Source organism: Macaca nemestrina, chromosome 3 (genome assembly GCF_043159975.1).
Source record: "Macaca nemestrina isolate mMacNem1 chromosome 3, mMacNem.hap1, whole genome shotgun sequence".
NCBI lineage: Eukaryota > Metazoa > Chordata > Mammalia > Primates > Cercopithecidae > Macaca > Macaca nemestrina.
This window is the reverse complement of record NC_092127.1, coordinates 141,823,873-141,836,251: the sequence shown is the minus strand read 5'-3', so window position 1 is coordinate 141,836,251 and position 12,379 is coordinate 141,823,873. Positions and strand designations below refer to the sequence as shown.

General features: G+C 36.0%; 1 long non-coding RNA gene across 6 annotated transcripts in view; it reads right to left on the bottom strand.

Moving 5' to 3' along the window:
- LOC105477232 (uncharacterized) overlaps positions 1-12,379 on the bottom strand; it is a 392,595-nt gene that overhangs the window by 202,945 nt on the left and 177,271 nt on the right. The window contains exon 4 of one of the 6 annotated variants that reach the window (XR_984573.3): positions 1,220-12,267. The exons of the other annotated variants lie outside the window; for them this stretch is intronic. This is a non-coding gene — a long non-coding RNA (uncharacterized lncRNA). Of the gene's footprint in view, positions 1-1,219; positions 12,268-12,379 lie in introns of those variants that run through there. 6 annotated transcript variants of the gene reach the window in all.

Genomic DNA, 12,379 nt, shown 5'->3' with positions numbered 1-12,379 from the left:
CTCAGCTACCAAGAAACCCCTTGTCACTGCATCCTCAAAAAGGGACAAATGCTGTGTCTTCACATGGCAGAAAGGTTTTATAAAAGGGGCAAAGTGGGTGAGCTAGTCCCCCCACCCCTTTTATGAGGTTACCAATTCCATTAAGGAAGGTTCTGCCCTCATGACTTAATCACCTCCTAAAGGCCCCACTTTTAATATTGTTCCATTGGAGATTAAGTTTTGACGTGAGTTTTGGAGGGGACACCAACATTCAAACCATAGCAATGGGCAAAAAGCTTGATAGACATTTCCCAAAAGAAGACATATAAATGGCCAGCAGGGCAATGCAAATCAAAATCACAAGGAGAAATCACTTCATACCTGTCAGAATGACTATTAACAAAATGACAAAAGGTTAGGTGTTGACCAGGATGTGGAGAAAAGGGAACCCTCATACACTATTGGTGGAAATGTTAATTGCTATAGCCATTATGACAGACAATATGGAGGCTTTTTGAAAAATTAAAAATTAAGCTACCATATGATACAGCAATCTCACTACTGGGTGTATATCCGAAGGAAATTAAATTGGTATCTGTTTCTTGCTTTCAGCATGAAGAACTTCCTTCAGTCCTGGTAGCAATTAATTTTTTCACTGCTTTTTAAAATTTGTGAATGTTACCATCAGTTTTCAGAGGTAGCTTTGCTGGATATAAGATTCCCGGTTTTTGTGGGTTTGTGGGTTTTTATTTGTTTGGTCTGTCAGCACTTTCCATTAGTTATCCCATTCTCTCTGGCCTCCACTGTTTCTGATAATAAATCACCTGTTAAGCTTATTGGGACTCCCTTGTATATGAAGAGTCAATTTTCTCTTGCAGTTTTCAAGACTTTTTCTGTCTTTTGACATTTTTACTATGGTATGTCTGATTGTGGACCTCTTTGTGTTTATACTGCTTAGAGTTTGTTGAGCTCCCTGGATGTGTGCAGATTAATATTTTTTGTCAAATTTGAAAAGTTTTCAGCAATGATTTCTTTTATTATTAGTAGTAGTAATATACTTTAAGTTCTGGGGTACATGTGCACAATGTGCAGGTTTGTTACATAGTGCCATGTTGGTCTGCTGCACCCATCAACTCGTCATTTACATTAGGTATTTCTCCTAATGCTATCCCTCCCCCAGACCCCCCACTCCCAGACAGACCCCAGTGTCTGATGTTCCCCTCCCTGTGTCCATGTGTTCTCATTGTTCAACTCCCACCCATGAGTGAGAACATATGGTGTTTGGTTTTATCCTCCTGCATTACTTTGCTGAGAATGATGGTTTCCAGTTTCATCTGTGTCCCTGCAAAGGACATGAACACATACTTTTTATGGCTGCATAGTATTCCATGGTGCATATGTGCCACATTTTCTTTATCTACTCTATCATTGATGGACATTTGGACTGGTTCCAAGACTTTGCCATTGTGAACAGAACGTGTGCATGTGTCTTTATAGCAGAATGATTTATAATCCTTTGGGTATATACCCAGTAATGGGATTGCTGGGTCAAATGGTATTTCTAGTTCTAAATCCTTGAGAAATCGCCACACTGTCTTCCACAATGGTTGAACTAATTTACACTCCTATGAACAGGGTAAACACGTTCCTATTTCTCCACATCCTCTCCAGCATCTATTGTTTCCTGACTTTTTAATGACCATCATTCTAACTGGCATGACATGGCATCTCATTGTGGTTTTGACTTGCATTTCTCTAATGACCAGTGATGATGAGCATTTTTTCATAAATCTGTTGAATACAAAAATGTCTTTTTTTGAAAAGTGTCTGTTCATATCCTTCACCCATTTTTTGATGGGTTTTTTGTTTGTTTGTTTGTTTCTTGTAAATTCGTTTAAGTTCTTTGTAGATTCTGGATATTAGCCCTTTGTCAGATGGATAGATTGCAAAATTTTTCTCTTATTCTGTAGACTGCCTGTTCACTCTGCTAATAGTTTCTTTTGCTGTGGAGAAGCTCTTTAGTTTAATTAAATCCCATCTGTCTATTTTGGCTTTTGTTGCCATGGCTTTTGGTGTTTCAGTCATGAAGTCTTTGCCCATCCCCATGTCCTGAATGATATTGCCTAGGTTTTCTTCTAGGGTTTTTATGGTTTTAGGTCTTACATTTAAGTCTTTAATCCATCTTAAGTTAATTTTTGGATAAGGTGTAAGGAAGGGATCCAGTTTTAGCTTTCTGTATATGGCTAGCCAGTTTTCCCAGCACCTTTTATTAAATAGGGAATCCTTTCCCCATTGCTTGTTCTTGTCAGGTTTGTCAAAGATAAGATGGTTGTAGATGCATGGTGTTATTTCTGAGGCCTCTGTTCTGTTCCTGTGGTCTATATATCTGTTTTGGTACCAGTACCATGCTGTTTTGGTTACTGTAGCCTTGTAGTATAGTTTGAAGTCAGGTAGTGTGATGCCTCCAGCTTTTTTCTTTTGGCTTAACATTTTCTTGGCTATGTGGGCTCCTTTTTTGGTTTCATATGAAATTTAAAGTAGTTTTTTCCAATTCTGTGAAGAAAGTCAGAGGTAGCTTGATGGAGATAGCATTGAATCTATAAATTACTTTGGGCAGTATGACCATTTTCACGATATTGATTCTCCCTATCCATGAGCATGGAATGTTCTTCCATTTGTTTGTGTCCTCTTTTATTTTCTTGAGCAGTGGTTTGTAGTTTTCCTTGAAGAGGTTCTTCACATCCCTTGTAAGTTGGCTTCCTAGGTATTTTATTCTCTTTGTAGCAATTGTGAATGCGAGTTCACTCATGATTTGGCTCTCTGTTTGTCTGCTATTGGTGTATAGGAATGCTTGTAATCTTTGCACATTGATTTTGTATCCTGAGACTTTGCTGAAGTTGCTTATCAGCTTAAGGAGTTTGGGCTGAGATGATGGGGTTTTCTAAATATACAATCATGTCATCTGCAAACACAGACAACTTGACTTCCTCTTTTCCTAATTGAATGTCATGTGTTTCTTTCTCTTGCCTGATTGTCCTGGCCAGAACTTCTAATACTATGTTGAATAGGAGTGGTGAGAGAGGGCATCCTTATCTTGTGCTGGTTTTCAAAGGGAATTCAGCCATGATTTCTTTGAATGTATTCCGCACCTTCGTTTCCTCACCTTCTGTTACTCCCATCATTAGTTTTTTGGTGTGTTTAATGGTGCTCTACATTACTCTAGGCTTTGCTTATTTTTCTTCATTCTTTTTTTCTTTCTGTCTCTCATACTGCATAATCTCAATTGATGTATCTTCGAGTTCACTGATTCTTTCTTTTGCTGACTTAAATCTGCTATTGTAGCTCTCTAGTCACCCTGAGGTGATTGTAGTTTTGGCAGGATTCTCTATTACTACTTCTTCTCTGACCTCTGTTAGAATGTCTGCTCCCATTGATGCCAAAACCAGCTACTAGATGCCATTAATTTTGTTGGTTGCTCTACTGTTTTGGACAAATTGTCTGGGATGCTCATTGCTCTACAATCTCTTTCAATTAAATTTGGTCCCTTTGCATGGGCACTTTTTAAAGCTAGTCTTTGAGATTTGTTCTGATTCTAGAAGAGCTCCTGTTAGTTGTTTCTTATGCTGTTCTTTCTGCTAAACTATCTGTCTTTACGGAGATTTAGTAGATTTCAATGAATAAATATTACTTCATTTGCTGTATGCCCTTAGGACAATTTTAGAAGACATTAGGTCATATGTAATATATATAATTTCCTTCACTTTCGGTTGTTTTTCTGGGGAGTGGGTTCATGGAGCTACTTTTGCCACCATTCTAGAAGTAGAATCCTCAGCAAATTCTTGAAGGAAATTCTGAGCAGCACAGCTCTAGGGTTGCCACTTCAGTTGAATTACTAACACCTGGGTTCAACAATGGCCTATGCTGAATGAAGTTGAGATGGCAGGATTTGGGGTATTATGTAGAAGAGGGAATTTAAAAGATATGAATGTTGGAGCAGATTTACCACATGCAACCAGTTTACTCATGTCTAATTAGGTACCGGAGAGGGTTCGGAGAACACTCTCTTCACCAAAACATTGAAAGTTACATTGGCCAGGGGAACATTAGCATTCTTGAGAAGCCCTAGAGTAGTGACTGTACTCTGGGAATAAAGATGGGAGAGGTTGCACTTAATTACCAGAGGTAAGGCAGACATATAGGCAGACATACGTACACAAGGCAGTTGGGTCAGCATGGTAACCAGGAGGATTTGAACGACCAGAATATTTGGCTGTGACTAGTTGATCCTGGTATCCCTCATACTGACACAGAAGGTCACCCACTTTGGTCCTATGTGGTCCATATAACTCTAGGTCTGGAATGACTGGTCTTTAAAAGGGAAAATAGAGTTGCAGCTCCAAAATGGGGCAGGGAGGAGTGTGTTTGGATCCATTGTTTGGATCCATGCAATGGATCCCCTTGAGCATTTCCTATTACACCCACTCAATGCTGAAGTGGAAGATTATTGGGGGAACCCACCCCCAATATTTCAATGTAAGTTCTTTCTATTTTCCATAAGTGTCAGCTGGCTGAGAAATAAAGAGAAAGAGTACAAAGAGAGGAATTTTACAGCTGGGCTGCATGGGGTCACATCACATATCAGTAGGATGGTGATGCCCACCTGAGTCTCAGACCAGCAAGTTTTTATTAAGGGTTTTAAAAGGGGAGGGAGCATAAGAACAGGGAGTAGGTACAAAGATCACATGCTTCAAAGGGCAAAAAGCAGAACAAAGATCACATGCTTCTGAGGGAACAGGACAAAAGGCAAAACAGAACTACTGATAAGGGTCTATGTTCAGCTGTGCACGTATTGTCTTGATAAACAACTTAAACAACAGAAAACAGGGTTTGAGAGCAGAGAACCGGTCTAACCAAAATTTACCAGGGCAGAGTTTTTCCCCATACTAATAAGCCTGAGGGTACTGCCGGAGACCAGGACATATCTCAGTCCTTATCTCAACCACATAAGACAGACACTCCCCAGAGCAGCCATTTATAGACCTCCCCACAGTTACACATTCCTTTCCCAGTGTATTAATATTAATATTTCTTGCTAGGAAAAGAATTTAGTGATATCTCTCGTACTTGCACGTCCATTTATAGGCTCTCTGCAAGAAGGAAAATAAGGCTCTTTTTGCCCGACGCCACAGGCAGTCAGACCTTATGGTTGTCTTTCCTTGTTCCCTAAAAATCACTGTTATTCTGTTCTTTTTTAAGGTGCACTGATTTCATATTGTTGAAATACGCATGTTTTACAATCAATTTGTACAGTTAACACAATTATCACAGTGGTCCTGAGGTGATGTACATCCTCAGCTTATGAAAATAACAGGATTAAGAGATCAAAGTAAAGATGGGCATAAGAAATTATAAAAGTATTATTTGGGAACTGATAAATGTCCATATTAAAATGAAATCTTCACAATTTATGTTCCTCTGCCATGGCTACAGCTGGTCCCTCCATTTGGGGTCCCTCACTTCCCACAACGAAAGATGTACATACTCAGGATCCAGCAAATTATCTTCTATGTTTCTAACCTTGAGAAACTCTGAATCATGCAAGAAATGAGGCATATATAAGGATGTTTAATGTAGCACCGTTTATAAAAAAAGAAAAAGTGAAACAATTCAAATGGTCCCCAGTTGAGAAATTGTTTATTCATTCAATAAAATATTGCAAAACAGTTAAAACAGATATTAGAGCTATGTTTATGAACATGAATAAATCTTAAAAATACAATGTTGAATGAAAAAACGTAATTTGCAAATGGACGTATACAGAAGGATGTCATCTATGCAAATTTTCAAAATAGCTAAAGCAAATCATATATACTCTTTTGGGTTACATGAATTATGTAGTGAAAACATGTAGCTTAATAGCAATGATTCACACCAACACCATGTGAGTGATGTTATACCAGTAAGAGAAAGATAAATAGATGAGGGAGGGCATTAACTTTATCTGTACCATTTCATGGTTTTTGAAATAGAAATTTGAAGCAGATATAGCAAAAATGTTGACATCTTTTTCATCAAGGTTGTGTGCTTACAGACATATGTTACATAACTTGGGAACTTTATCCTTAAATATTTCATAATTCAAAATAAACACTTTAAAAAGGAAATTGCTTCTTCATATCAACAAATTATTTGTAAAGAATTCACTGACATACAATATGATGTAATTATAGAAGGTACCCCTTTTATTTACCCTTTATATCTGAAAGATAAAGAGATGTGGGGTGTGTAACCCAGAAATGCAGGACATGTTAAAAGTAAATGATACAAAGTTTTAGGGATTAGGTCTTGGAGAAATGCCACCTGTCTACTTCCAAAGCTTAGATTAAAAGTTAATGGATTTTCAAATGGATTATTTCGCCATCTACAAACTTATAACCAAATGTAATGATGACCTTACACTATGGGTAAGTGCAAGAGAGTCATCTTTGCTATTTGGTCATTCATGTTCCCATAATTGGCAGGAAATATGATTCTCCACCTGACAAGTAAAGAGAACCCTTTGAGAAACATGAGAGGTGTCACTATTATCATCATTGCATATTATATAATTGCTGGCACCCAGCAGTTATATAAAATAGCAGACAGTTGAGCTTCAGCAGATCCTCTAAATTTTCTAATTATACGGATCAGAATATCTATCTGGAAAGTGGAATTCTATGTCTAAAATCACCCCTGAACTCTACAGTAGGTTGGTTTTCTTTATTGGCTTTTTTAGGGAGAGCAAAATGTTCCATTTATTTCCTTGTATATAATTAAACATAGAGTAGAACAACAAATAAAAATTGAGTTACTGGAGGCAGTGTACTCAAGTCCTATGCCTCATAATGCTATTTCAACAAAAGTATAAATCTCCATGGTGATTCATTTACTCTTCCAAATTATCCTATGAGATATTTTCCCAGGACTTTTAACATTAAAATGTACTAGGTCAAAGTGCTTAGCTATTGTACAATATAATAAGATTTTAAATTATGATAAATATTCTCATTTCCCCACAATAAATATTTTAAAGTACTACATATTTTTTAAATTATGTACTTGTACAATATTGTACACTTGGCCCCAGTGCTGTGGTTTTAAATTATCTAGAATTGGGGGTAATATTGCCAAATAGAGCTGTTTCTAATTCTAACTCACTCTGTAATAGATACTTCAGGAGCACTAAGTATGTGATAGGTGAAAGAAAACCAATATTCCTCATCACAAACATTGTGTATTTGCTATTGAGGAGAGAGATGCTGGGCAGGTTAGCACCCCTGTAACTATTAAAAAATTTAAAATTTATCACTTTTTTAAAGCTACTATTTATGTAGCTAAAATCAGACAAAAATTATGAAACCATTTCAGATATTCTGTAATATTAGCCAAAAACTTAATTTTTCATCAACATGAGAAATATAATCATATTGCTCTGCCCAAATACTTATGAGTTACATTTCTCTCAAATATTTTAAACTATAGACTTGCTTGTTTTTGTTCTTCTCTCTTCTTCTACTGTCAGAAACTTTGCCTTCAAAGTGCATGTTTCTTTTTATTCTTTTGGCAAATCTATGATTCTAACATCTTAAACATATTAACTTCTTGGGTCAACAAAAAATTTTCTCCAGTACAATTAATCTCAGTAATATGATGATGATATTTCAGTAGAAACCATCTGCAATTTAAAGTATTATTGCCAAGAGCAGAAAATAGGCACATTAATTTGTCACATACAATAAAGACCTTTCTCAGCTTCATTTCCTTGGTAGACGCTTTTTGGGGGCAATACTTTAAAAACCCAACACAATGCAGCAGAACTATCCAAAGTTCTCATGGAAACAAAAGGTACCAGAGGAAGTGCATGAGCGAGGTAAGAGATGGTGCAGCACGCCAGGCCCTCTGGAGCTGAGTGAGTGCTCCCAGCAGCAAGGCTGCCAGGCCAGTTTGCTTCCCTGGCAGGCAGAAGGGCCTTCCAGCATTGATATAAAAATGGGAAGACAAAAATGAGGGACAGAAAAGGGAAGAGGTTGTTTTAACACACAGGGAAAAGAACTGAGACGGAACATGGACTAACAAATGGTTCGTGTCAGTCAGACTAATTCTTAGCAACTAAAACTTCTTAACTTCTTAATTTCTACTTCAGACTATGACACCCATAGCTATGTGGCTAGTGATTTCAAATTCATTCTAATACTGGAAAGAAGGAAGCATAAAGCATCACTGAAACTATTGACATGAGTTTGCTATTATTTATTATAGACACACATGTAATTATTGTGAAAATACAATGTACCGCTGCTTAAATTTCCCTGTCTTACTTATGATCACATAACCAATGGTCTCCATATTTACTCTCAATCACCTCTACCTCAAGTTCATGGTGTTGAGTTCCCATTAGTATAGTTGCATTAACTTGCCAGACTATATTAATTTAAAATATCTATAAAAAAATAAAAGATAAACCACTCTAAAATTAGATTACAAAAGAAGTTATAACTAACCTAACTGGATAGCCAACAAAGATCCATTTTCCGTGAATATTTGTAGTTAGAATTGAAGCAGACTTTGAAAAATTCTAGTTTTAAATTTACCATTTGCATTTGGGAATGGTGATTATGCTAAGGAAAACAATGTGGTAATGGGGGAATAAGGAAGAGAGAGAGAAAGTTCTAAGAGCTGTGACTTGCATTAGTGAACTGGTCATCAGTAATGTTTATATATGACTGCTGAAATATTTTAAAAAAATCAAAGCTCCTTCAAAAATACATTGTATGTGCAGTTGTTTAAATGTTGTATAAGAAAATCTTGTTCAATGATACTTTGTATTTCAATAAATTATACTCTCCAGCTCAGTAAACAGAAAAAAAAAAATCTAAACTCTATGAGTCAGATAAAATGAACTTTAGGGAAAACATTTTGTAAATATGTTAATAAAATTTTGGTATAACATTGGTGACACCACTCAAAATCAAATACTATATTGTTTTATTTATTTTTGTTTATAACTTTTCTGTCATTTGTAGGGATTTGAGTAATAGTGGAAAACTGCAATTTCTTGGTCTTCCATTTGAACCTAAGATCTATAAACCACTAACCACTTAAAAAGAAGTTTTTTAAAAAAAATCTGTATTGATAATTCTTTATATTATTTAAAAAATACCAGTTTTTGAATACACCAAACATCAAAAACATAATTAAGCCTGTGTCATAAAATATAAAGTGGATATACAAATGAATTGTGTGAAGTAGCCTTAGAGGACAATATTAAAACCTGCTCCCTCAGTTCTTATTTTAAACTTCTTAGATTAATAGTTGTTGAAACCTTTCAGGTTTTCTTCACCTTTCTTCTCCAACCAATTACGTCCTTTCTCCCCAGCGAAGTTCTGCATTTTTATACAATGACAGTCAACATAAATGATATATGATTATAGATAAATGGATTCCATAAGCAGCACATGGAAATCATACCTACATACCATAGGACATTATGTTTGAGACAGATGGCTTTTTGAGGCCTGGTCTCCTCTGGGATAGTAGAGACAGTTGGATTAGAATTCTGGATGTTTAAAAAGCACACACATACAAATAGACTATGGCTTTAATGGAGGAAAGAGTACATGGGTTCTTTACTGTCTCACATGATGATTCTCCTGACCATGTGTCTTTTGTCAACAGGGATTACTTATATTTAAAAGGATTTTTAAGATGCAAGATTCATCAGCATGATGCAAGAAGATAAAATGCTTTCATGTTTCAATGGGTGACTTTCATGTTTAACAAGCTGTTTTAAAAAGATACAATCGGGCTTGGTTTATTGCTTAATCAATGAACTAAAATGAAAGAAGTAGAGAGTTCTGACTTGTGTCTTCCCTAGGATATCCTAGGGAAGAGTAAGACTAGATTAAGCCTTAATGACTTAATAATGACTAGAGTAAGCCATTTGTGTTACTGTAGAAAAAGTTGTGTTGAGGCTTTTTCTCTGAGGAGGAATACCGAGAAACCAGGTCTACTAAGAAAAGATGGACAATGGCAGCTGCTGAGAAGGGTGGGGCACCAAGAAGCTGTGAGGACTCAAAGTATTGAACGCAGAAATCAGTGCCAAAAGCTTTTTTCCCCAAGAACCATTTTAGGATGAGTTACATGTTATATAAAACAATGACTGACAATAGTTAAAACTCCTAAATAAATTCTATTCTAAATAACTTATTCTTCAACAGTTCTGTTAGTATCAGTAATTGATATGCAACAATTTAGTAAAAATTATTTGTATTTTTATTTGGTAAATAGAAGTTATTTTAAAATTAAGAAATTTTATTATAATGTTTATATTAGTAAACACGCAGTGTGCTGCAGTAGGGAAAAAAATCACAAAATACTTTGGAGTAACATTATCAGGACATGTGTAAAATGTAGGAAGAAAGGGAAGTACAGAAGATAACATAAATAGATGGAGATAATTAACGTTTCCCAAATAAGAGGACTGAGCCTACAAAGTGGTTAATTTCACCCAAAGCAATCTGTGCAATTAATATGTTCTTGGTCAAAATAACAATGGGATTTATGGGTTTTTTTTTTAAGATTTAGTGATGTTTAAGATTAAATTTTAAAACTATTGAAAAGTCAGAATAATGAGGAATTAATAATGTTACCGAGTATTACAAAACGGTATAAAGTCATAATAACAAGTTAGTGTGGTTCTGAGACAGGAAAAGACAAATAAGTAAATGAAACAAACAATGGTTCAGAAGTGTTCATGTGGGAGATGCAACAATAGAAACCAATGGGGAAACATAAACAATGATTCTGCAACCAAATATAAGCTAGGTGGAAAAAACTTTAGATATTCACCTCATATATTAAACAAAATTAAATTTTCAATGAATTAAACTGCTAATTCAAAAAATCAAAATACTTGTATAAAAAATATATAGACTAGTATTTATCTCTCCATGAGAAATAATTCCAAGCTTAAAAGAGTAAAAGAAAAATAAAGGAAGATGCAACTTGGTTAACTACATAACAATAAAAGATATTCGTATGGAAAAACATAATATAGAAAATCAAGAGTAACATAAAACTGAAGAAATATAAAAGGGTAAAAGTTTTCTATAAATAATGAAGCATAGAAATGCAAAAAAAAATCAATGAATAGTTTAAACTACCAATGGATTAGAAACTATCAGAAGAAAAAAACGTTAATTTCTTTATAAAATGCAAATATTATTGAGATATCATTCATTTAACTGTAAAGTTAGCAAAGATTTAAAAGTGTAATACAGAGTATAAAATGAAAAAGGTATACTGTTCAGAATAAAATGGAAAAATTTGTGGGAGGAAACAGTTTGACAACTTGCTTCAAGAGCCTTAGAAATACCTTTATCTTCTCATCACCATTTTATTTCTAATAATAAGAAAATAATCATATTTAAACAAAGATTTATGCACACAGATGTTTGGTGTAGCATTAGTTACACTAGTGAAAAAACAGATACAATATGTATGCCTATTAGTGAAATGTATAAACTGTTGTTATAAAGTAGAAAATTTGCTCCAATTATAACTAGAACCATAAAAACCCAAATAATTACATGAAAACTGTTTACGACACAGTGAAGGGCCCTTGTGACTGGGCCTCATGCCAAACAACTTGTTACAAAAAAAGTTAGGGTCCCAGACCATGCCACAGCTTCACGAGACCTCTCCTCATCTGTGCATGGATGGGTAGCCAACTCTGGAGCCCAGGCTGTTGCTTCCCAGTCTGGTGGTGAATCCCCTCCATAGTATGGTGAGTGTAGCGTCCAACACTGGAGCCCAGGCTGTTGCTTCCCAGTCTGGTGGTGAATCCCCTCCATAGTATGGTGAGTGTAGCATCCAACTCTGGAGGCCAGGCTGTTGTTGCTTCCCAGTCTGGTGGTGAATCCCCTCCATAGTATGGTGAGTGTAGCGTCCAACTCTGGAGCCCAGGCTGTTGCTTCCCAGCCTGGTGGTGAATCCCCTCCATAGTATGGTGAGTGTAGTGTCCAACTCTGGAGCCCAGGCTGTTGCTTCCCAGCCTGGTGGTGAATCCCCTCCATAGTATGGTGAGTGTAGTGTCCAACTCTGGAGGCCAGGGTGTTGTTACTTCTGACTCTTGAGCCCAGACTGTTGCTTCCCAGTCTGGTGGTGAATCCTCCACAATCTGGTGAGTATGATGTCCGACTCGGGAGCCCAGGCTGTTGCTTCCCAGTCTGGTGGTGAATCCTCCATAGTCTGCTGAGTGTAAATATATACATATATATACATCTTTTCCTTCTCCCCTTCCCATTGCAATTTACTTATTATATCAATCTGCCTATTATATCAATTTGCTTATTATATCATT